Genomic DNA, 21727 nt, shown 5'->3' on the forward strand with positions numbered 1-21727 from the left:
TTAGCTCTAGCTTCTCTCAGGGTTAGCATTAGCTCATTAGCTCTAGCTTCTCTCAGGGTTAGCTTTAGCTCATTAGCTCTAGCTTCTCTCAGGGTTAGCATTAGCTCATTAGCTCTAGCTTCTCTCAGGGTTAGCTTTAGCTCATTAGCTCTAGCTTCTCTCAGGGTTAGCATTAGCTCATTAGCTCTAGCTCTCTGAGGGTTAGCATTAGCTCATTAGCTCTAGCTTCTCTCAGGGTTAGCATTAGCTCATTAGCTCTAGCTTCTCTCAGGGTTAGCATTAGCTCATTAGCTCTAGCTTCTCTCAGGGTTAGCTTTAGCTCATTAGCTCTAGCTTCTCTCAGGGTTAGCATTAGCTCATTAGCTCTAGCTTCTCTCAGGGTAAGCTTTAGCTCATTAGCTCTAGCTTCTCTCAGGGTTAGCATTAGCTCATTAGCTCTAGCTTCTCTCAGGGTAGCATTAGCTCATTAGCTCTAGCTTCTCTCAGGGTTAGCTTTAGTCATTAGCTCTAGCTTCTCTCAGGGTTAGCTTTAGCTCATTAGCTCTAGCTTCTCTCAGGGTTAGCATTAGCTCATTAGCTCTAGCTTCTCTGAGGGTTAGCATTAGCTCATTAGCTCTAGCTTCTCTCAGGGTAAGCTTTAGCTCATTAGCTCTAGCTTCTCTCAGGGTTAGCATTAGCTCATTAGCTCTAGCTTCTCTGAGGGTTAGCATTAGCTCATTAGCTCTAGCTTCTCTCAGGGTTAGCTTAGCTCATTAGCTCTAGCTTCTCTCAGGGTTAGCTTTAGCTCATTAGCTCTAGCTTCTCTCAGGGTTAGCATTAGCTCATTAGCTCTAGCTTCTCTCAGGGTTAGCATTAGCTCATTAGCTCTAGCTTCTCTCAGGGTTAGCTTTAGCTCATTAGCTCTAGCTTCTCTCAGGGTTAGCTTTAGCTCATTAGCTCTAGCTTCTCTCAGGGTTAGCATTAGCTCATTAGCTCTAGCTTCTCTCAGGGTTAGCATTAGCTCATTAGCTCTAGCTTCTCTCAGGGTTAGCATTAGCTCATTAGCTCTAGCTTCTCTCAGGGTTAGCATTAGCTCATTAGCTCTAGCTTCTCTCAGGGTTAGCATTAGCTCATTAGCTCTAGCTTCTCTCAGGGTTAGCTTTAGCTCATTAGCTCTAGCTTCTCTCAGGGTTAGCATTAGCTCATTAGCTCTAGCTTCTCTCAGGGTTAGCATTAGCTCATTAGCTCTAGCTTCTCTGAGGGTTAGCATTAGCTCATTAGCTCTAGCTTCTCTCAGGGTTAGCTTTAGCTCATTAGCTCTAGCTTCTCTCAGGGTTAGCATTAGCTCATTAGCTCTAGCTTCTCTGAGGGTTAGCATTAGCTCATTAGCTCTAGCTTCTCTCAGGGTTAGCTTTAGCTCATTAGCTCTAGCTTCTCTCAGGGTTAGCTTTAGCTCATTAGCTCTAGCTTCTCTCAGGGTTAGCATTAGCTCATTAGCTCTAGCTTCTCTCAGGGTTAGCATTAGCTCATTAGCTCTAGCTTCTCTCAGGGTTAGCTTTAGCTCATAGCTCTAGCTTCTCTCAGGGTTAGCTTTAGCTCATTAGCTCTAGCTTCTCTCAGGGTTAGCATTAGCTCATTAGCTCTAGCTTCTCTCAGGGTTAGCATTAGCTCATTAGCTCTAGCTTCTCTCAGGGTTAGCATTAGCTCATTAGCTCTAGCTTCTCTCAGGGTTAGCATTAGCTCATTAGCTCTAGCTTCTCTCAGGGTTAGCTTAGCTCATTAGCTCTAGCTTCTCTCAGGGTTAGCATTAGCTCATTAGCTCTAGCTTCTCTGAGGGTTAGCATTAGCTCATTAGCTCTAGCTTCTCTCAGGGTTAGCATTAGCTCATTAGCTCTAGCTTCTCTCAGGGTTAGCATTAGCTCATTAGCTCTAGCTTCTCTCAGGGTTAGCTTTAGCTCATTAGCTCTAGCTTCTCTCAGGGTTAGCATTAGCTCATTAGCTCTAGCTTCTCTCAGGGTAAGCTTTAGCTCATTAGCTCTAGCTTCTCTCAGGGTTAGCATTAGCTCATTAGCTCTAGCTTCTCTCAGGGTTAGCATTAGCTCATTAGCTCTAGCTTCTCTCAGGGTTAGCTTTAGCTCATTAGCTCTAGCTTCTCTCAGGGTTAGCTTTAGCTCATTAGCTCTAGCTTCTCTCAGGGTTAGCATTAGCTCATTAGCTCTAGCTTCTCTGAGGGTTAGCATTAGCTCATTAGCTCTAGCTTCTCTCAGGGTAAGCTTTAGCTCATTAGCTCTAGCTTCTCTCAGGGTTAGCATTAGCTCATTAGCTCTAGCTTCTCTGAGGGTTAGCATTAGCTCATTAGCTCTAGCTTCTCTCAGGGTTAGCTTTAGCTCATTAGCTCTAGCTTCTCTCAGGGTTAGCTTTAGCTCATTAGCTCTAGCTTCTCTCAGGGTTAGCATTAGCTCATTAGCTCTAGCTTCTCTCAGGGTTAGCATTAGCTCATTAGCTCTAGCTTCTCTCAGGGTTAGCTTTAGCTCATTAGCTCTAGCTTCTCTCAGGGTTAGCTTTAGCTCATTAGCTCTAGCTTCTCTCAGGGTTAGCATTAGCTCATTAGCTCTAGCTTCTCTCAGGGTTAGCATTAGCTCATTAGCTCTAGCTTCTCTCAGGGTTAGCATTAGCTCATTAGCTCTAGCTTCTCTCAGGGTTAGCATTAGCTCATTAGCTCTAGCTTCTCTCAGGGTTAGCATTAGCTCATTAGCTCTAGCTTCTCTCAGGGTTAGCTTTAGCTCATTAGCTCTAGCTTCTCTCAGGGTTAGCTTTAGCTCATTAGCTCTAGCTTCTCTCAGGGTTAGCATTAGCTCATTAGCTCTAGCTTCTCTGAGGGTTAGCATTAGCTCATTAGCTCTAGCTTCTCTCAGGGTTAGCTTTAGCTCATTAGCTCTAGCTTCTCTCAGGGTTAGCATTAGCTCATTAGCTCTAGCTTCTCTGAGGGTTAGCATTAGCTCATTAGCTCTAGCTTCTCTCAGGGTTAGCTTTAGCTCATTAGCTCTAGCTTCTCTCAGGGTTAGCTTTAGCTCATTAGCTCTAGCTTCTCTCAGGGTTAGCATTAGCTCATTAGCTCTAGCTTCTCTCAGGGTTAGCATTAGCTCATTAGCTCTAGCTTCTCTCAGGGTTAGCTTTAGCTCATTAGCTCTAGCTTCTCTCAGGGTTAGCTTTAGCTCATTAGCTCTAGCTTCTCTCAGGGTTAGCATTAGCTCATTAGCTCTAGCTTCTCTCAGGGTTAGCATTAGCTCATTAGCTCTAGCTTCTCTCAGGGTTAGCATTAGCTCATTAGCTCTAGCTTCTCTCAGGGTTAGCATTAGCTCATTAGCTCTAGCTTCTCTCAGGGTTAGCATTAGCTCATTAGCTCTAGCTTCTCTACACACAAAGACACATGAAAACGTCTTTTCCTGTCAGACCCTCTCCAGGCCAGACTCTGGCTCTTGCTTGATTGTTGTAATTCTTGGTATTTTGGCTGTAACTTTACTGACTGCAGCTTTCAGACGATGGTTAAAGTTAAAGTCCGTCTTCTCCGCTAAGCACAGCGATAGCGTCACTTCCGGTTTAGCCACCGGAATTCGCCAAAAAAAATTGAAAACAAAAAGCGGCTACGCTGATTGGCTCGGCCGTTTCAGGACTTCGTGAAATCCCCTCTATGGGCTCCGACCAGACTGAGCTCATCTCCAAAATCCAAAGGATGAGGAGTGGGCGGGGCTAGTTTACCAGGCAAGCGCGGATCACAGCCGATATCATTCACAATAGAATAACATGAATTCTGCTGATAAATAACTAAACTGAGCAACAAGGTAAATGAAGGAAAGCTGTGCTAACGCTGGTTTCAGTTAACAGGTCCAATGAAGTGGGAGATATGGAGCTAACGTTCTGTACTTCTCTCACTAATATTAATGCAACATATCAGTAATATCTAAAGCTAAAACAAAGAGCTGTGTCTGAAAGAGACACTGACTGACTCACAGGTGATTTGGAGTAAATAGGTCAAATAACCTGCGAGCTATTGAGAAAAAAACGTTCACAAAAATATCAATAAAAATGATGAGGAGCATTACCAGAGCAAACAAAGAGGCGAGTCTGAACCAGACAGGGTGGTCTGGATTCAGTAGATCAAAATAAACCCTGAGAGCTCTGGGCTCATCTCCAGCCAGGGACCATGAAGGACACTGGGATCTGCTGGACCCTGGTAAACCGCCAGGTGGGGGCGCCGCCACGCCGGGCTGTGTCCCACACTGTCCCTCAGAATCTCCCTCCTTGTCCCCATTGGGCTCACTAGCAGGGGCTCACCCTGTGGTTTGGCCACTTTGGAGCCTCTTGTGTCTCGATTTTGGTCCACAGGCCTCATGTTTGACTTTCATTGAACAATAAAAATGGTTTCGGCCGTCTAATAAAGTACATTCCAGCTTCTCAGGATCATTTCTGTCAGGCCTCAGCAGATCATCCACAATGAGCAGGATCCGGCGGTAATCTGCTGTGATCCGGTCGGTTACTGCAGCCACTGGCGACCCAACAGGAACCATTACAGACCCTGCTCAGAACCACACGGAGAACCACAGGTCCGACGGGTCCGGGAGGCTGCTGGCAGGTCTCCGTAACCACGGAAACAACAAACGCTCGTCCAACAGACGCCCAGGTCCTCCGATCCAGGAAACAAAACACTTAACCGTGGCGTTCTAGAAGATCTGCAGGAGCGTCCAGCAGCAGGAGGCCAGGCTGGAGGAGTGTGCACGAGGCTGGAGGAGTGTGCACGAGGCTGGAGGAGTGTGCACATGGCGGAGGAGAGTGCACGAGGCTGGAGGAGTGTGCACATGGCGGAGGAGAGTGCACGAGGCGGGGGAGTGTGCACGAGGCTGGAGGAGTGTGCACGAGGCTGGAGGAGTGTGCACATGGCGGAGGAGAGTGCACGAGGCGGGGGAGTGTGCACGAGGCTGGAGGAGCGTGCACGAGGCGGAGGACAGTGCACGAGGCAGAGGAACGTGCACGAGGCGGGGGAGTGTGCACGAGGCTGGAGGTGGCGGCGTCCAGCAGAACGAGCTGCAGGTTGGAGACCGCTGGGTTCCGGACTCCCTGAGGTCTGAGTCTCCGTCCAGACTCGGGTCCGTCCACACTTTTCCAGGGACAACATGGCTTCAGAAGACGTCACGTTGTGCGTTCTGGTTTCCACGGAGACGGAGTCAGAGCCAAGCAGAGGGCATGATGGGAAAAGGTCCGCTGGTTCTCTGGGTTCTTCTCGTCTGATCGAACCAGCAGGAACATTATTCTGTATCGATTTACACCTAAAGACAGAAGAACCGGAACCGCTCTCTGATCCTCCACCATCCCTGAGGGACCGCCGTCGCTCCGCCGCTGCTCCGCCGCTCAACGCCGCTCAACGCCGTTCAACGCCGCTCAACGCCGCTCAACGCCGCTCAACGCCGCTGCCCCTCCACGCCGCTGCCCCTCCGCTCCGCCGCCGCTCTGCCGCCATTTCATTCAAATAAACCATTAGGCCTCATTCACACATACGCGGCTGTGCAGGCGCGAATCTGTCCGGGTGTGCACGGTTTCTGCGTGAAAAAGTAAGTTATTAAAGTGAACTGTCCAAATATCAATAACTTTAAATCAATACTAAAATAAAATACGTCTTCTGAGCGGAAACGATGCAGTTTAACTGTCGGAGCAGGAAACGCGTTTTTTCAAAATGTCTAAGAAATACTGACTGCCTGTAAGCATGGCTGCTGTTAGCTTCAGATGGTTAGGTACAGACGGTTGGCTACAGACGGTTAGGTACAGACTGTTAGCTACAGATGGTTAGCTACAGATGGTTAGCTACAGACTGTTAGCTTCAGATGGTTAGCTACAGACTGTTAGCTTCAGATGGTTAGCTACAGACTGTTAGCTACAGACGGTTAGCTACAGACTGTTAGCTTCAGATGGTTAGCTACAGACTGTTAGCTTCAGATGGTTAGCTACAGACTGTTAGCTACAGACGGTTAGCTACAGACTGTTAGCTTCAGATGGTTAGCTACAGACTGTTAGCTTCAGATGGTTAGCTACAGACTGTTAGCTTCAGATGGTTAGCTACAGACTGTTAGCTTCAGATGGTTAGCTACAGACTGTTAGCTATAGACGGTTAGCTACAGATGGTTATCTACAGACGGTTAGCTACAGACTGTTAGCTTCAGATGGTTAGCTACAGACTGTTAGCTACAGAAGGTTAGCTACAGATGGTTAGCTACAGACTGTTAGCTTCAGATGGTTAGCTACAGACTGTTAGCTTCAGATGGTTAGCTACAGACTGTTAGCTACAGACTGTTAGCTTCAGATGGTTAGCTACAGGCTGTTAGCTACAGACGGTTAGCTACAGACTGTTAGCTTCAGATGGTTAGCTACAGACTGTTAGCTACAGACTGTTAGTTTCAAATGGTTAGCTACAGACTGTTAGCTACAGACCGTTAGCTTCAAATGGTTAGCTACAGACTGTTAGCTACAGACCGTTAGCTTCAAATGGTTAGCTACAGACTGTTAGCTATACCGTTAGCTTCAAATGGTTAGCTACAGACTGTTAGCTACAGACCGTTAGCTTCAAATGGTTAGCTACAGACTGTTAGCTACAGACTGCCATACGTTCCATGCTTCAAGTGAAAACTCATTCATGACAGTTTCATGATTCAGCAGCAAAGACGAAGAACGTTTCCATAGAAACAGCAGAAATGCTGGCAATGAGGTCGTTTCCGTGTTTGTCCACTAGTAGGTGCTGTTGGTTGTTTCTGTGATGAAATCACAGAGAACCATACATTGCAAACAATAACAATGGAGAACGAGGACCAGGAGAACCAGGAGAACCTGGACCAGGACCAGGTGATACCAGGACTAGTCCAACATTCCTGCTTTGATGAATTGGTCCAGAATGAAGTTTCTCGCCGTTAGTGCGCCCCTTCAAGCTTTTCCCAGAATGCCACAGTCCTCTCCAGCCAATAGAGATACTTCAGCAGACTCTATGAAGACATCAGATCCACAGTGACACCAAGGCTATGGAGTATCTATCTGTGCTGCCTGCTGCAGTGGCATTGATTTTGCAGTGTGTGTGTGTGTGTGTGTGTGTGTGTGTGTGTGTGTGTGTGTGTGTGTGTGTGTGTGTGTGTGTGTTGTACAGCATGTGGGGGGGTTATTCTGCTGGCTAATGGAACCAGTTATTTCTCGGAGCTTCTGTCTCTGATGGCGTCTGATTTATTTCTAGTTTTAAAGTTGAGGCTCAGAACAGCCGTTTATTTTTAACAGATGTTTTCTCACAGTGACGGGAGGTTTTCTCTAAACCTGTTCAGTAAACGCTGCTCCGCGGTCCCAGGCAGGTCCTGACCACAGTCCTGACCGCACACCGACTCAGACTGCCAGGAGATCTGGTTCTGGAGCATCTCTCAGACCAAATCCTGGAACCTCCTCCACCCTCTCCTACCAGCTCCACCCCCTTCACAGGGGTGCTGGTTCAATCCCACTGAAAACTGCATGGAGGCACGTAAAGAGATCCATGCTCAATCCTGGTTTACCAGGGTGGAGGCCTGGGTGGAGTCCTGGGCGGGGCTCCAGGTGGAGGTCTGGGTGGAGGTCTTGGTGGAGTCCTGGGTGGAGCTCTGGGTGGAGGTCTGGGTGGAGTCCTGGGTGGAGCTCTGGGTGAAGGTCTGGGTGGAGGTCTGGGTGGAGGTCTGGATGGAGTCCTGGGTGGAGGTCTGGATGGAGTCCTGGGCGGAGCCCTGGGTGGAGGTCTGGGTGGAGGTCTGGGTGGAGGTCTGGATGGAGTCCTGGGTGGAGGTCTGGGTGGAGGTCTGGATGGAGTCCTGGGCGGAGCCCTGGGTGGAGGTCTGGGTGGAGGTCTGGGTGGAGGTCTGGATGGAGTCCTGGGTGGAGGTCTGGGTGGAGGTCTGGATGGAGTCCTGGGTGGAGGTCTGGATGGAGTCCTGGGTGGAGGTCTGGGTGGAGGTCTGGATGGAGTCCTGGGTGGAGGTCTGGATGGAGTCCTGGGTGGAGGTCTGGGTGGAGGTCTGGGTGGAGGTCTGGATGGAGTCCTGGGTGGAGGTCTGGATGGAGTCCTGGGCGGAGCCCTGGGTGGAGGTCTGGGTGGAGGTCTGGGTGGAGGTCTTGGTGGAGTCCTGGGCGGAGCCCTGGGTGGAGGTCTGGATGGACTCCTGGGTGGAGGTCTGGATGGACTCCTGGGTGGAGGTCTGGATGGACCAGATAATCAAGCGTCCTTCCAAATGGACGCTACGTCTGAGAGCAGCTCCTGGGTTCTCTGAGGAACGTTGAGGTTCTGGTCTTCCTCTCTGCAGCAGCAGACTCTGCTCAGAGAGCCCCGCCCCCGGCCGGAGCCCCTCCCCCGCCCAGGGCCACGGCTCCGCCCCGCCTGCCGGTGTTTCAGATTACCTGGTGTCCGTGTTAACTGGTGGCCCTGTAGAGGTTCTAGTGACGCCGGTTTTCAACAGTTCCAGTAAATTGATCAGTTCAGAGTCTTCAGTGAGTCTGATTCTAACATCTGCTGCTTCCAGCATGTTTACAGGAACCGTCACTCGTTACCATGGCAACCAGTTCATCCAGAACACCACTGCCCGGTGTCCTGGATTAACTCGGGTTTGTTTTCTCAGGGTCTTTTATTAAAAGAGTTCCTCAGCACCATCTAGTTCTTCTGCTGGTTTTTGAGTTTCCTGCTTCCTGCTTCCTGCTTCCTGTTTCCTGCTTCCTGTCTCATCATCACGTCACTCTGTACGAGGGAACGCCTGGCAGAACCAATGATCCCGTCTAATCCGCTCCACTGTTCGTATGAGACCTGCAGCGGAGTATGGATTGGTGTAGACCCCCTCCAACAACCGGACCAGAAACACTCCGCTCCGACTGAACCGGATCCTCTCAGGCTTTACAGGAACCGTTACAGTCCACTACAGTCCACTACAGTCCACTACAGTCCACTACAGTCCACCACAGTCCACTACAGTCCACTACAGTCCACTACAGTCCACTACAGTCCACTACAGTCCACTACAGTCCACTACAGTCCACTACAGTCCACCACAGTCCACTACAGTCCACTACAGTCCACTACAGTCCACTACAGTCCACTACCGTCCACTACAGTCCACTACAGTCCACTACAGTCCACCACAGTCCACTACAGTCCACTACAGTCCACTACAGTCCACTACCGTCCACTACCGTCCCACCAGGAGGACAAAGGTGTCCTGCATGTCCCGCCTCCCAGACATGCCCTGGTCCAGTCAGGGGACCAGAAGGGCCAGGTCCAGGGAGCAGGGGGCGGAGCCACACACACACACACACACACACACACACACACACACACACACACACACACATACACCCCTCATCCTCTATTCAAGCAGCTCGCCGTCTGGAACTTATCGATGGCCGATCGATACTTTCTGATCGATTGACCCCGTCACCATGGCAACCAGCATTTAGCTGCTATCTGCGGCCATTCATTATAAAAGCCATTAAGCCCAGTGTGAGTTATAGCTCCCATTAGAACACACACACACACACACACACACACACACACACACACACACACTGTTAGATTGTTCTACGTTTCATTTTCCAGAGTGGAGGTGGACAGAACCGTCTGTTAAAGGTTCTGTCTCCTGGGTTCTGAACCTTCTTTCGGTCCTTCAGGAGTTTCTGGCCTGAAACTGAAGGGTTCTCACAGCAAGTCTGTAATCTGCTGAGGTTCTCCCCTCAGAGCCTCAGAACCTCAGAGCCTCAGAACCTCAGAGCCTCAGAACCTCAGAACCTCAGAGCCTCAGAACCTCAGAACCTCAGAACCTTAGAGCCTCAGAACCTCAGAACCTCAGAGCCTCAGAACCTCAGAACCTCAGAGCCTCAGAACCTCAGAACCTCAGAACCTTAGAGCCTCAGAACCTCAGAACCTCAGAGCCTCAGAACCTCAGAACCTCAGAACCTCAGAACCTCAGAGCCTCAGAACCTCAGAACCTTAGAGCCTCAGAACCTCAGAGCCTCAGAACCTCAGAGCCTCAGAACCTCAGAACCTCAGAACCTCAGAACCTCAGAGCCTCAGAACCTCAGAACCTCAGAACCTCAGAGCCTTAGAGCCTCAGAACCTCAGAGCTAACATCTAAAGTCGCTCCGACACTCGACAGGAAGCCAGTGGAGGCTGGAAAGAACGCTCTGATTAGGGACGTTCTAGACAGAACGGGGTGATGAGAGACGCTCTCGAGGGAACGGGGTTTTCTTGTCACTTCCTGCTGTTGGAGCCCAGGACTTCCGTCCCGCCGACTCAATCAATCAATCAATCAATTTATTTTTGTATAGCCCAGTATCACAACAACAGCTGCCTCAGAGGGCTTCAAGATGTTACATTTGTCGGTAAAAGTAAAAACAGTGAATAAGCATAATGGTAATATGTCAATATTTACAGTAACGAGACAGAACGAAGCAACCACCGCCTTCGACCCTCACATCCGGCAAGAAAAAACTCCAAAAACCCAGTGGGAAAAGAAGAAATCTTGGGGAGAACCACAGTATGGAGGGATCCCTCTCCCAGGGACGGACAGCTTTGGCAACAGCTAGCATGAGACAATAAGAAGTAAAGCCTAGGACTATGTTGAGGACAGTCCGTTGGACGGTCCAGCACAAGAACCACGGATCCCAGCAGTAGAACCGAAGCCAGTCCACGGGCAGGACCGACAGGGGTGTCCTCCCGGTCCGGACGGAGCTTGTTCATAGGCCTTCGTAATAGTGGAGTCAGCAACTGAAACTGGAGAAGACTCCCCCTCGAAGGGGGGGACAACAGGTGAAAAGCAATGAACGGACTAAAGGGAAGAACATTCAGACATTAGAGGACAGGGCTCAGTGCACCGTACTTCCCACAGCATTCTAGCTCCTGGGGCAGCTTTGTGGATACTTAACTGTTTAAACTAGTATTTAGTTAGTATAGTTTAGTTTAGTTTAATTTAGTTTGGTTTAGTTTAATTTTGTTTAGTGTAATTTGGTTTGGTTTGGTTTAGTTTAATTTAATTTAATTTAATTTAATTTAGTTTAGTTTAGTTTAGTTTAGTTTAGTTTAGTTTAGTTTAGTTTGGTTTGGTTTGTTTTAGTTTAGTTTAGTTTAGTTTAGTTTAGTTTAGTTTGGTTTACTGTAGTTTGGTTTGTTTTAGTTTAGTTTAGTTTAGTTTGGTTTACTTTAGTTTGGTTTGGTTTGTTTTAGTTTAGTTTAGTTTAGTTTAGTTTAGTTTAGTTTAGTTTAGTTTAGTTTAGAATCCCTAGCTGACCTGATCATAGGCTGCATCGAAGAGAAACGTCTTGAGCCTAACCTTAAATGTGGAGACTGTGTCTGCCTCTTTGACACCACTTGGAAGCTGGTTCCATAAAAATGGTGCCTGATAGCTAAAGGCTCTTCCACCTAGTGTCCATTTAGAGACTCTAGGAGTCACCAGTAACCCTGCATTTTGAGAGCGAAGTGCTCTGATTGGTTGATAAGGCGTTAAAGCATCTTGGAGATAGGTTGGAGCCATCCCATTTAGGATTTTGTAAGTGAGGAGAAGGATTTTAAATCTAACTCTAAACTCGACTGGAAGCCAGTGAAGAGATTTTAGAACGGGAGTAATGTGTTCACGTCTTCTAGTTCCAGTTAATAATCTGGCGGCTGCATTTTGAACCAACTGAAAGTTTTTTAATACACTTTTTGGGCAGGCTGCGAGAAGGGAGTTGCAGTAGTCCAATCTCGCAGAAACAAATGCATGGATGAGTTTTTCTGCATCGCTTCTAGGTAAAATGTTTCTTATTTTAGCTATGTTGCGCAAGTGGAAATATGCTGTTTTACAAGCCAGGTTGATGTGTGCTTTAAATGAGATATCCTGATCAAATAAGACCCCGAGGTTCCTCACAGTAGAGGAGGAGGATACACTGACGTTATCTAAGGTAATAATCTGTTTGGATAGACACTCTCTCAGTTTATGGGGGCCTAGTATAATGACCTCTGTTTTGCCAGGATTCAGACGGAGATAGTTCGTAGTCATCCAGGTTTTAATTTCTCTGATACAGTCACTGAGTCTGTCTATTTGATTAGTTTGATCAGGTTTCATAGATAAATACAGTTGTGTGTCATCTGCATAGCAATGAAAATTGATATCGTGACTTCTAATTATGTTCCCTAAAGGAAGCATATATAACAGAAATAAAATTGGCCCGAGCACGGACCCTTGAGGAACCCCATAACTGACCTGGGAGCACGGTGAGGACTGTTGGTTAACGTGAACAAATTGGTACCTATTAGATAAATAGGATTTGAACCAGCAGAGGGCTTTTCCTCTGATGCCAACCTCACATTCTAACCTCTGCAGGAGAATATTGTGGTCGATTGTATCAAAAGCTGCACTGAGGTCTAGGAGAACCAGGATTGAGACTAGACCTGCGTCAGCCGCCAATAGCAAGTCATTAGTGACTTTAACTAACGCAGTCTCAGTGCTGTGATAAGCTCTATATCCTGACTGAAATTTCTCAAATAAACTATTGTCCTGTAGGTGGCGGTAAAGCTGTTTAACCACAACTTTTTCCAGGACTTTTGAAATAAAAGGCAGATTTGATATCGGTCTGTAGTTAGCTAGAATATCAGGATCGAGATTAGGTTTTTTCAGCAGTGGTTTGATTACTGCGAATTTAAATGACTGTGGCACATAGCCATTTTCTAGAGAGGTATTTATTATAGTTATGATCGTATTTAAGATAACTGGAAGGATATCTTTGAAAAGCTTAGTTGGAATTGGATCTAGGAGACAGGTTGAGGTTTTAGAAGACATTACAATTGAAGTAATCTCAGCCCCATTTACTAATGAGAAACTATCTAGTATTTCAGGTATTTCAGGTGGAGGCAGTGGCTGGATTCCCTGAGCTTGATCTGAGGAAAGCGCTTCACTGATTTTACCTCTAATGGTTATGATTTTATCATTAAAGAATTTAAGAAAGTCATGGCAGTTTAAAGATTCTGGGATTACTGGTTCCACTACAGTATGACTGGTTGTCAGTCTGGCTACAGTGTTGAATAGAAACCGAGGGTTATTTTTGTTTATTTCTATTAAACGAGAGTAATATAATGTCTTGGCTTTAAAGAGAATTTGTTTATAGCTTAGCAAGCTACATTTCCAGGCCTTCAGAGATTGTTCTGATTTAGATTTACGCCACAGTCTTTCTAATTGCCGAGTTTTTTGTTTGAGAACACGGGTTTCAGAATTAAACCATGGAGCAACGCGCCTGGGTCGATTGGTTTTCAGCTGCAACGGGGCCACTACGTCAAGGGCAGATTTTAGTGAGTGCATAGCACTGTCAACAAACTGATCACTATTATCACCACTGGTCAATAAGCTCATTTCTGTGAATTCACAAGATAATGCAGCAAATGCAGGCTGGATCAATTCTTTGTACCGAGCCACAGATTTTTCAGATAATGTCCGTATCAGCTGGTTCTTTGATTCTATGCTTGGTATGAAGAATGTCAAAACGACTGGCTTCAGATTGTTACCGTTTATTTAAGCACAGCCAGATGTGATGCTCAGCTGGACCTGACAGGGAAGATCTGCAGGATTTCACCCCGAAAGGATCCTGATGGTTCAGAGACGGAGCTTTATTCCATGTTCTTCTGGGCGGAGCCCGACAGAGAGGCTGGACTTTGTTCGCAATTGGACAGTTTGGTGTTGATGTCAGCCGCTAACCGAGAGCTGACATCCTGATCAGGATGTTTGGAACACTAGCACCACTACCCTGGAACAACTGTATTGACGGCACACCGGGCCGTTCCTGACAGAACTGCACCGAGGTCACAAGATGTTCTGCTGACCTGTAAACACACCCACATGTTCCGGAGACACCAACACACACACACACACACACACACACACACACACACACACACACACACACACACTAATTAAAGTATATCCCGAGCACTGTTCTCCCTCCACGCTGATCGGAGCTGAGGCTGTTCAGAGTCTGGAGGATTTTCCCAGAATGCCCAGAAGAAACCTGGAGAGACGTGAGGGACCTGGTCCCCATGTCCCTCAGAGACGTCCCCTGTCTCCCGTCCGTCCTCATGCCGGTCAAGTTTTATTCAGCGTCTCATGAAGGGTTCTGAACTCTGGTCAGATCCGGTCCGGTCTGGTCTGGTTGGGTCGGGTCTGGACTCTGGTCTGGACTCTGGTCTGGACTCTGGTCTGGACTCTAGTCTGGACTCTGGTCTGGACTCTGGTCCCCCACGGACCTCCAAGAACCCCATTTCAGACCCACTGAGCGAGGGAACCAACAGGAAGGCTGCAGCTGCTGCCGTTTCCATGGAGACTGACATGGTGAAAACGTTGCTGTGTGGACGAGACGTTTCTCTGAACCGCGGCTGAGAAAGGACCGTTCACCCCGTCACCCTTCACCCTGTCACCGTTCACCCCGTCACCCTTCACCCTGTCACCCCTCACCCTGTCACCATTCACCCATCACCGTTCACCGCCTTCATCGTTCACCACGTCACCCTTCACCCTGTCACCGTTCACCCCGTCACCCTTCACCCTGTCACCCCTCACCCTGTCACCCTTGACCCTGTCACCATTCACCCATCACCGTTCACCGCCTTCATCGTTCACCACGTCACCCTTCACCCTGTCACCGTTCATCCCGTCAGCGTTCACCCCGTCACCCTTCACCCTGTCACCGTTTACCCATCACCGTTCACCCCCGTCACCCTTCACCCTGTCACCGTTCACCCCGTCACCCTTCACCCCATCACCCTTCACCCTGTCACCCTTCACCTGTCACCGTTCACCCCGTCACCCTTCACCCCTTCACCCTGTCACCCTGTCACCATTCACCCCGTCACCCTTGACCCCATCACCGTTCACCCCGTCACCCTTCACCCTGTCACCGTTCACCCCGTCACCCTTCACCCTGTCACCGTTCACCCCGTCACCCTTCACCCTGTCACCCCTCACCCTGTCACCCTTGACCCTGTCACCATTCACCCATCACCGTTCACCGCCTTCATCGTTCACCACGTCACCCTTCACCCTGTCACCGTTCGACCCGTCACTCTTCACCCTGTCACGTTCACCCTGTCACCGTTCATCCCGTCAGCGTTCACCCCGTCACCCTTCACCCTGCCACCGTTTACCCATCACCGTTCACCCTGTCACCCTTCACCCTGTCACCCTTCACCCTGTCACCTTTCACCCTGTCACCCTTCACCCTGTCACCGTTCACCCCGTCACCCTTCACCCTGTCACCCTTCATCCTGTCACCGTTCACCCGTCACCCTGTCACCCTTCACCCCGTCACCCTTGACCCCATCACCGTTCATCCCGTCACCATTCACCCTGTCACTGCGTCGCCTGCCACCAAGGAGGCGGGACGGAACCGAGACTTTCAGAACCAGACGGAACGTCAGAGACAGCAAATGAAGAAACACTGAACCACCCAACACACACACACACACACACACACACACACACACACACACACAGTGCCCTCATGTCAAGTGTTAAAACACACTTTGTCATGAAAGTGTTCTGTATGCTCTCAGCTGAGTGTGTGTGTGTGTGTGTGTGTGTGTGTGTGTGTGTGTGTGTGTGTGTGTGTGTGTGTGTGTGGACGGGTCCCGGGGGGACTGAAATCTGCCGGACTGACTACCAAGCATGACAAGCTCCAACAGGGAAGAAACAGTGCACACACACACACACACACACACGCTCAGTCTTGTATTTCTATCCTTGTGGGGACCGTCCATTGACTCCCATTCATGTCTAGCCCCTAACCCTGACCCTTACCCTAACCCTAACCCACACCACAACAAAGCCTAACCCTAAAGAAATGTTTTTGCACTTTTACTTTTTTCAGTAACAACAACATGGTCAAGAAAACACTGTTTCTCCTACTTAGGACCGGAAAAAGGTCCCCACAAGGCACGTCGTTCCACGTTTTGCTATCCTTGTGGGGACATTTGGCCCCGACAAGGATAGAAATACGAGAACGCTCACACACACACACACACACACACACACACACACACACACACACACACACACACACACACACACGCTGCTGACACTGCTGTTTCATATCTCGCCATATGCTGCCCCGTCACACACCTACACCAACAGGAACACACACTGCTACGTCCGCATGCTGCGCTTTTATTTTGGCGAGTCATTGATTCATATTTAGACTGGAGAGTCTGATTGTCAAGTAAAAAAACATTTCCTCAACTCCAACAACACACCTCACACACACACACACACACACACACACACACACACACACACACACACCCTGCAGTTTGTTTGCCCTGACCTAACAGAAATGTCTCTCATTGCTTGTTTCTGGACTTTCAGACTTTGAGATCCTGTCAGTCCAGCTGGGAGGAAACAGAGCTCAGAGAACGGGGGGGGGGGCGTCACCTGTCAGCTCGGGCAGGGGGGGGGGGGGGGGGGAATGTCCCTCTTCCCGTTTCTGTTCCTGAAGCTGCGTCTCTGTTCTCACCGAGCCGGACTGAAAAACCCCGTCTCGGTGTGGGGGGGCGATATGGCCTATAATTTAACATATGAATAACGTATAATCTGACATATGAATTCCAGCATAACAGGTTCTTGATGGTTACCATGGTTACCACGGCACATGGTAAAAGCATGGAAGCAGGAAGTAGTTTTTAAACTATTGAAGTCAAGTTACAACTATTAGAAGATCCGCAGGTTCCAAACCATGTCAGGCTCTAGGTCAGGGGTCGGCGACTTGATTATGTTGGAGCACGAAGGAATCCTTCAAAGAGAGCTAGTTCGTCGGTGGCTAACAGCTAAGCTAACAGCTGACTGAGACACCGGTGGCGTCTATCAGCAGCTACTTTTACAAAGTGTCCCTGAAGGCAGCAGGAGCTGCACGGTGCAGGTGGTTCTCTGCATCAGAGGGTTTCAGGCGTTCCACAGGTAATGAAGGTTCAGGAGGAGCTGATCCTGACAGGTTAGTGGGCGGAGTCACTGCCTCCGTGAAGCAGCTGCCTCACATTCTCTAAATCATCTGGCGGCCAGATATTATTGTTCGCAGGCCAGAAGTGGCCCGCGGACCGCCAGTTGCTGACCGCTATTTTAGATGTTGCACCAATCGTTTTTCAGGAGCTCTTCCTCGGTCTGCTCTCCGCTCGCCGCCATCGCTGTTGTTGTGTTCTTCTTCGGGGAACCGGGCATCTAAAAAGCTGCATTACTGCCACCCAGAGGACGTAATGTGCTATCGCGGTGGGGCGGTGTGACCAACATCCCTACCGTGGGGCACATTTATATCGCATACGGTTTATACCGTCTGTACCTCAGTGTGTCCAGATGCGGACTGAAGAAAGTCTACGTTCTCTGAAGCCCACTGGAGAACGTCCAGCCTTCTGTCAACCGCTGGACCGGTCAGAACCCCAGAACCGGAGAGGGAACGAAAACCAGAAGGGACAAAAAGGAGGCGGAGCCACGGAGGACGGCGAAACCGAAGCAGACAAGCCGACATCAGAGGAGGAACCAGCTGGTTCTCCAGGGTCCGGCGTCCAGCGTCCAGCATCCAGCCCGTCCAGCGTCCGGCGTCCGCTCCCCGGTTCTGGAGCCAGCAGGACGCCCAGTCCCCTGGACGGACAGCAGACTGGAGGAGGTGAGACTGTCCCCATGGACAACAGCCGGTGGACAGACACTCTGCTCTGGTCCTCCTGTAGGGTTAACCATGACTCAGCATGGCCAAGACGGGAGCCGTGGTCTGCCGGGCAGCAGCGCCCCCTCTCTGCCACCTCGGAGTTCACCACAGACATGGGTCCTGTCAGGGTTAACAGCCGTGAGGTCCAGAGTCCAGACGGCCGCCGCAGGGTTACCGGAGGCGGTTCTGTTCCAGGGGGGCGGGACTACTAAGCTGTGTGACGTCTCCAAAGGTCAGCCCCGCCTCATGGCGCCTGCAGGCCGGCGCCACCAGCTGTCCGGTGCCGTCCACGTCCCGTCACATCCTGGTTTAAAGCCTCGGTGAAGCTGGGGGGGTTCGTCTGGCCGGGCCTCAGGAGGGACGTTCAGAGCTGGACAGCCTCCTGCGGGACGTGTCGGGGACAAGGTTCACTGAAACCTCTGGAGCCAGGTTCTCCGGGACGCCCGGCGGTTCGGGGCTGATTGACGGCTCGTTAGCGCCGGAACGCAGAAAGCAGAACGCCGACTGCAGCGGCGAGAGCGGAGCGGATCATAAATCTGGTGGGCCGAGTCATCACAGCCTGAACCATGAATAATCTGTGTGTGTGTGTGTGTGTGTGTGTGTGTGTGTGTGTGTGTGCAGGTGGGTCAGGCAGTCAAAGCGGAGCTGTTAGTCTTATTAAACTGGAAGCATGGAGCGCTCCCTCTCGGGGCCGGTTGCCGCGGTTTGACCGACGGCTGCAGAAATGAGGGAGAGAGGAATTAGAAAAGTCGCCGCCGCCGCCGCTGCTGAGAGCGCAGCCCGATAAATCAGGCATCATGGGAAGTGCCACGCCGCCCGGCAGAGGCTGCCCCCCCGTCAGCAGCCTTTCATCCGATTCCATTTCTGCGCTGCTCTCCAACAGCGGCGCCGCCCGCCACCCGACGCCCGCCACCCACTGCTCGCCACCCGACGCCCGCTGCCCGCCGCTCACTGCTCGCCACTCACTGCCCGCCGCTCGAGACGCCACAATGCGGCGCCGCCCCCCGGGGGGGCCGCAGCCTTCTCCACCTGCTTAGCATTGAAACATTCGCTCCTGACGTTCCAGACGCGTCAGCGAGGTGAAGCATCGGAACGTTCTGTCAGTACCTGTCTGTGGCGGTCCGACAAGACAACGGGCTCATGGGAGGTGGAGGAGGACCAGGGGGACCAGGAGAGCCAGGAGGACCAGGGGGACCAGGAGAGCCAGGAGGACCAGGGGGACCAGGAGGACCAGGAGGACCAGGAGGACCAGGAGGACCAGGCCTCTTTCTCCACCTGTCTGAGGATCAATGAAACTCAAAGCTGAGCTGGTCTGTAGGGGTCAGGAGGTCACGGGGGCGTCAGGTCAGAATGAGGCTGAAGACAGTTCAGTTCTCAGGAACCAGGTTCCTGCTTCACTCTGCAGCTGCTGGACTTCAGCTCATAGAACCACCGCGCTACTTCTGACACGTTCCCCCAAGAACCAAAGAACCGAAGAACCGAAGAGTCCATCTGTGCAAATGTTACAGAACCGAGGAGACAGAAGGTGGCTCAACCTGAGGCTGGAGGTGCTGCAAAGCTTCACCGGGACAGCTAACACCGGGACAGCTAACAGCTAACACCGGGACAACTAACAGCTAACAGCTAACACAGGGACAGCTAACAGCTAACAGCTAACACAGGGACAGCTAACAGCTAACAGCTAACACAGGGACAGCTAACAGCTAACAGCTAACACAGGGACAGCTAACAGCTAACAGCTAACACAGGGACAGCTAACACCGGGACAGCTAACAGCTAACAGCTAACACAGGGACAGCTAACAGCTAACAGCTAACACAGGGACAGCTAACAGCTAACAGCTAACACCGGAACAGCTAACGCCTGGACAGCTAACAGCTAACAGCTAACACAGGGACAGCTAACAGCTAACAGCTAACACAGGGACAGCTAACATAAGGACAGCTAACACCGGGACAGCTAACAGCTAACCGCTAACACAGGGACAGCTAACAGCTAACCGCTAACACAGGGACAGCTAACAGCTAACACCGGGACAGCTAACAGCTAACCGCTAACACAGGGACAGCTAACAGCTAACACCAGGACAGGCTCTGCTGTTATGTAATCCGTCACCGTCGTCATGGAGACAGACGGGATCCTGTCAGCTGAAAACAACCTGCTGGCCTCATGGTTTATCACAACGCTCACACACCCCGCAGGGAATGGAGGGGTGTGTGTGTGTGTGTGTGTGTGTGTGTGAGGGTCCAGCTGAAGTTAGCCTCCATATTTTACCATATTTATCACACTCATAACACGACAACTAACCTCAGCTGACTTTGATAACTCTGCATGCTGCTGCTGTGTGTGTGTGTGTGTGTGTGTGTGTGTGTGTGTGTGTGTGTGTGTGTGTGTGTGTGTGTGTGTGTGTGTGTGGACTTGACTGAGCTTGACTTTCAGAGCATCTGCTGGGTGCGGACATGGCGGGGGGCACAGGTGGTATATTGTTCACACACACACACACACACACACACACACACACACACACACACACACACACACCTAAAGCTCACAGATGCTGACCTTGTACGAGGCCAGGCTCCTGGACTGTCAGCACTTGTCACACACACACACACACACACACACACACACACACACACACACACACACACACACACACACACACACACACACACACATACACACAGCCTGTCAGAGGCTGTCGTCCGCCCCGGTGGGGGGGTGCAGGGGGGTGTAGGGGGGTGTAGGGGGGTGGTGGGGGGTCAGGGTGGAGGACTGATGAATAATGCGGCGGTAATGAGACGGAGCGCCGAGCAGCCGGTCCGGAGACGAGAGCTGCAGCCGGACCGGACGACGACACACAGTGACCCTGAAGCTGACCTTTGACCCCACCACTGAGCCGCTCGCTGGTTAAACTTCTGTGTGGAACTTTAATAAGTGACACAGCAGGTGTTTGGAGGAGTTTCCTTCACTGCATTGATCATTAAAGCTCCACGGCAGAAGCAGGGAGACGATCAGGAGCGTCGAACTACAGCCGGATGTCTCCGCCGGACGCTTCCACTCCAGGACGACTGCTGTGAGCCGGAGAGGAGCTGCAGAGCTGCACAGCTACAGAGCAGCAGAGCTACAGAGCTGCAGAGCTGCACAGCTACAGAGCTGCAGAGCTGCAGAGCTACAGAGCTACAGAGCAGCAGAGCTGCAGAGCTGCAGAGCTGCAGAGCTGCAGAGCTACAGAGCTACAGAGCTGCAGAGCTGCACAGCTACAGAGCTACAGAGCTGCAGAGCTACAGAGCTGCAGAGCTACAGAGCTACAGAGCTGCAGAGCTGCAGAGCAACAGAGCTACAGAGCAGCAGAGCTGCAGAGCTACAGAGCTGCAGAGCTACAGAGCTACAGAGCTGCAGAGCAGCAGAGCTACAGAGCAGCAGAGCTACAGAGCTACAGAGCAGCAGAGCTACAGAGCAGCAGAGCTACAGAGCTACAGAGCAGCAGAGCTGCAGAGCAGCAGAGCTACAGAGCAACAGAGCTACAGAGCAGCAGAGCTACAGAGCTACAGAGCAGCAGAGCTGCAGAGCAGCAGAGCAGCAGAGCTACAGAGCTACAGAGCAGCAGAAAGACCTTCTTCTCAGTGATGGATCCAATCATGTGGTGGAAGAAGAGCTCCTCACAGAGACCAGAGGTCAGGAGGAGGACACACACACACACACACACACACACACACACACACACACACTCACACACACACACACACACACACCAGCGCTGTTGCGTGGATCATGTGTTTCAGTGTCAGCAGTATTGACGGAGAAGCTGCAGACTCATGTGGTCCAGGATTCATGTGGTCCAGGACTCTTCTGGTCCAGGACTCTTCACGGGACCTGCGGCTCATCAGAAGTGGTTTTGCTGGCGTCGGGTGGAGAGTGGAGCGGACCTGCTGACACGAGGAGGGAAAGGAACAGCTGTCCTGCCTGCACATCTGGCCGCGGGGACATTTGTCCCTGGGACGAGAGC

The sequence above is a fragment of the Salarias fasciatus genome, chromosome 13, assembly GCF_902148845.1.
Source record: "Salarias fasciatus chromosome 13, fSalaFa1.1, whole genome shotgun sequence".
Lineage (NCBI taxonomy): Eukaryota > Metazoa > Chordata > Actinopteri > Blenniiformes > Blenniidae > Salarias > Salarias fasciatus.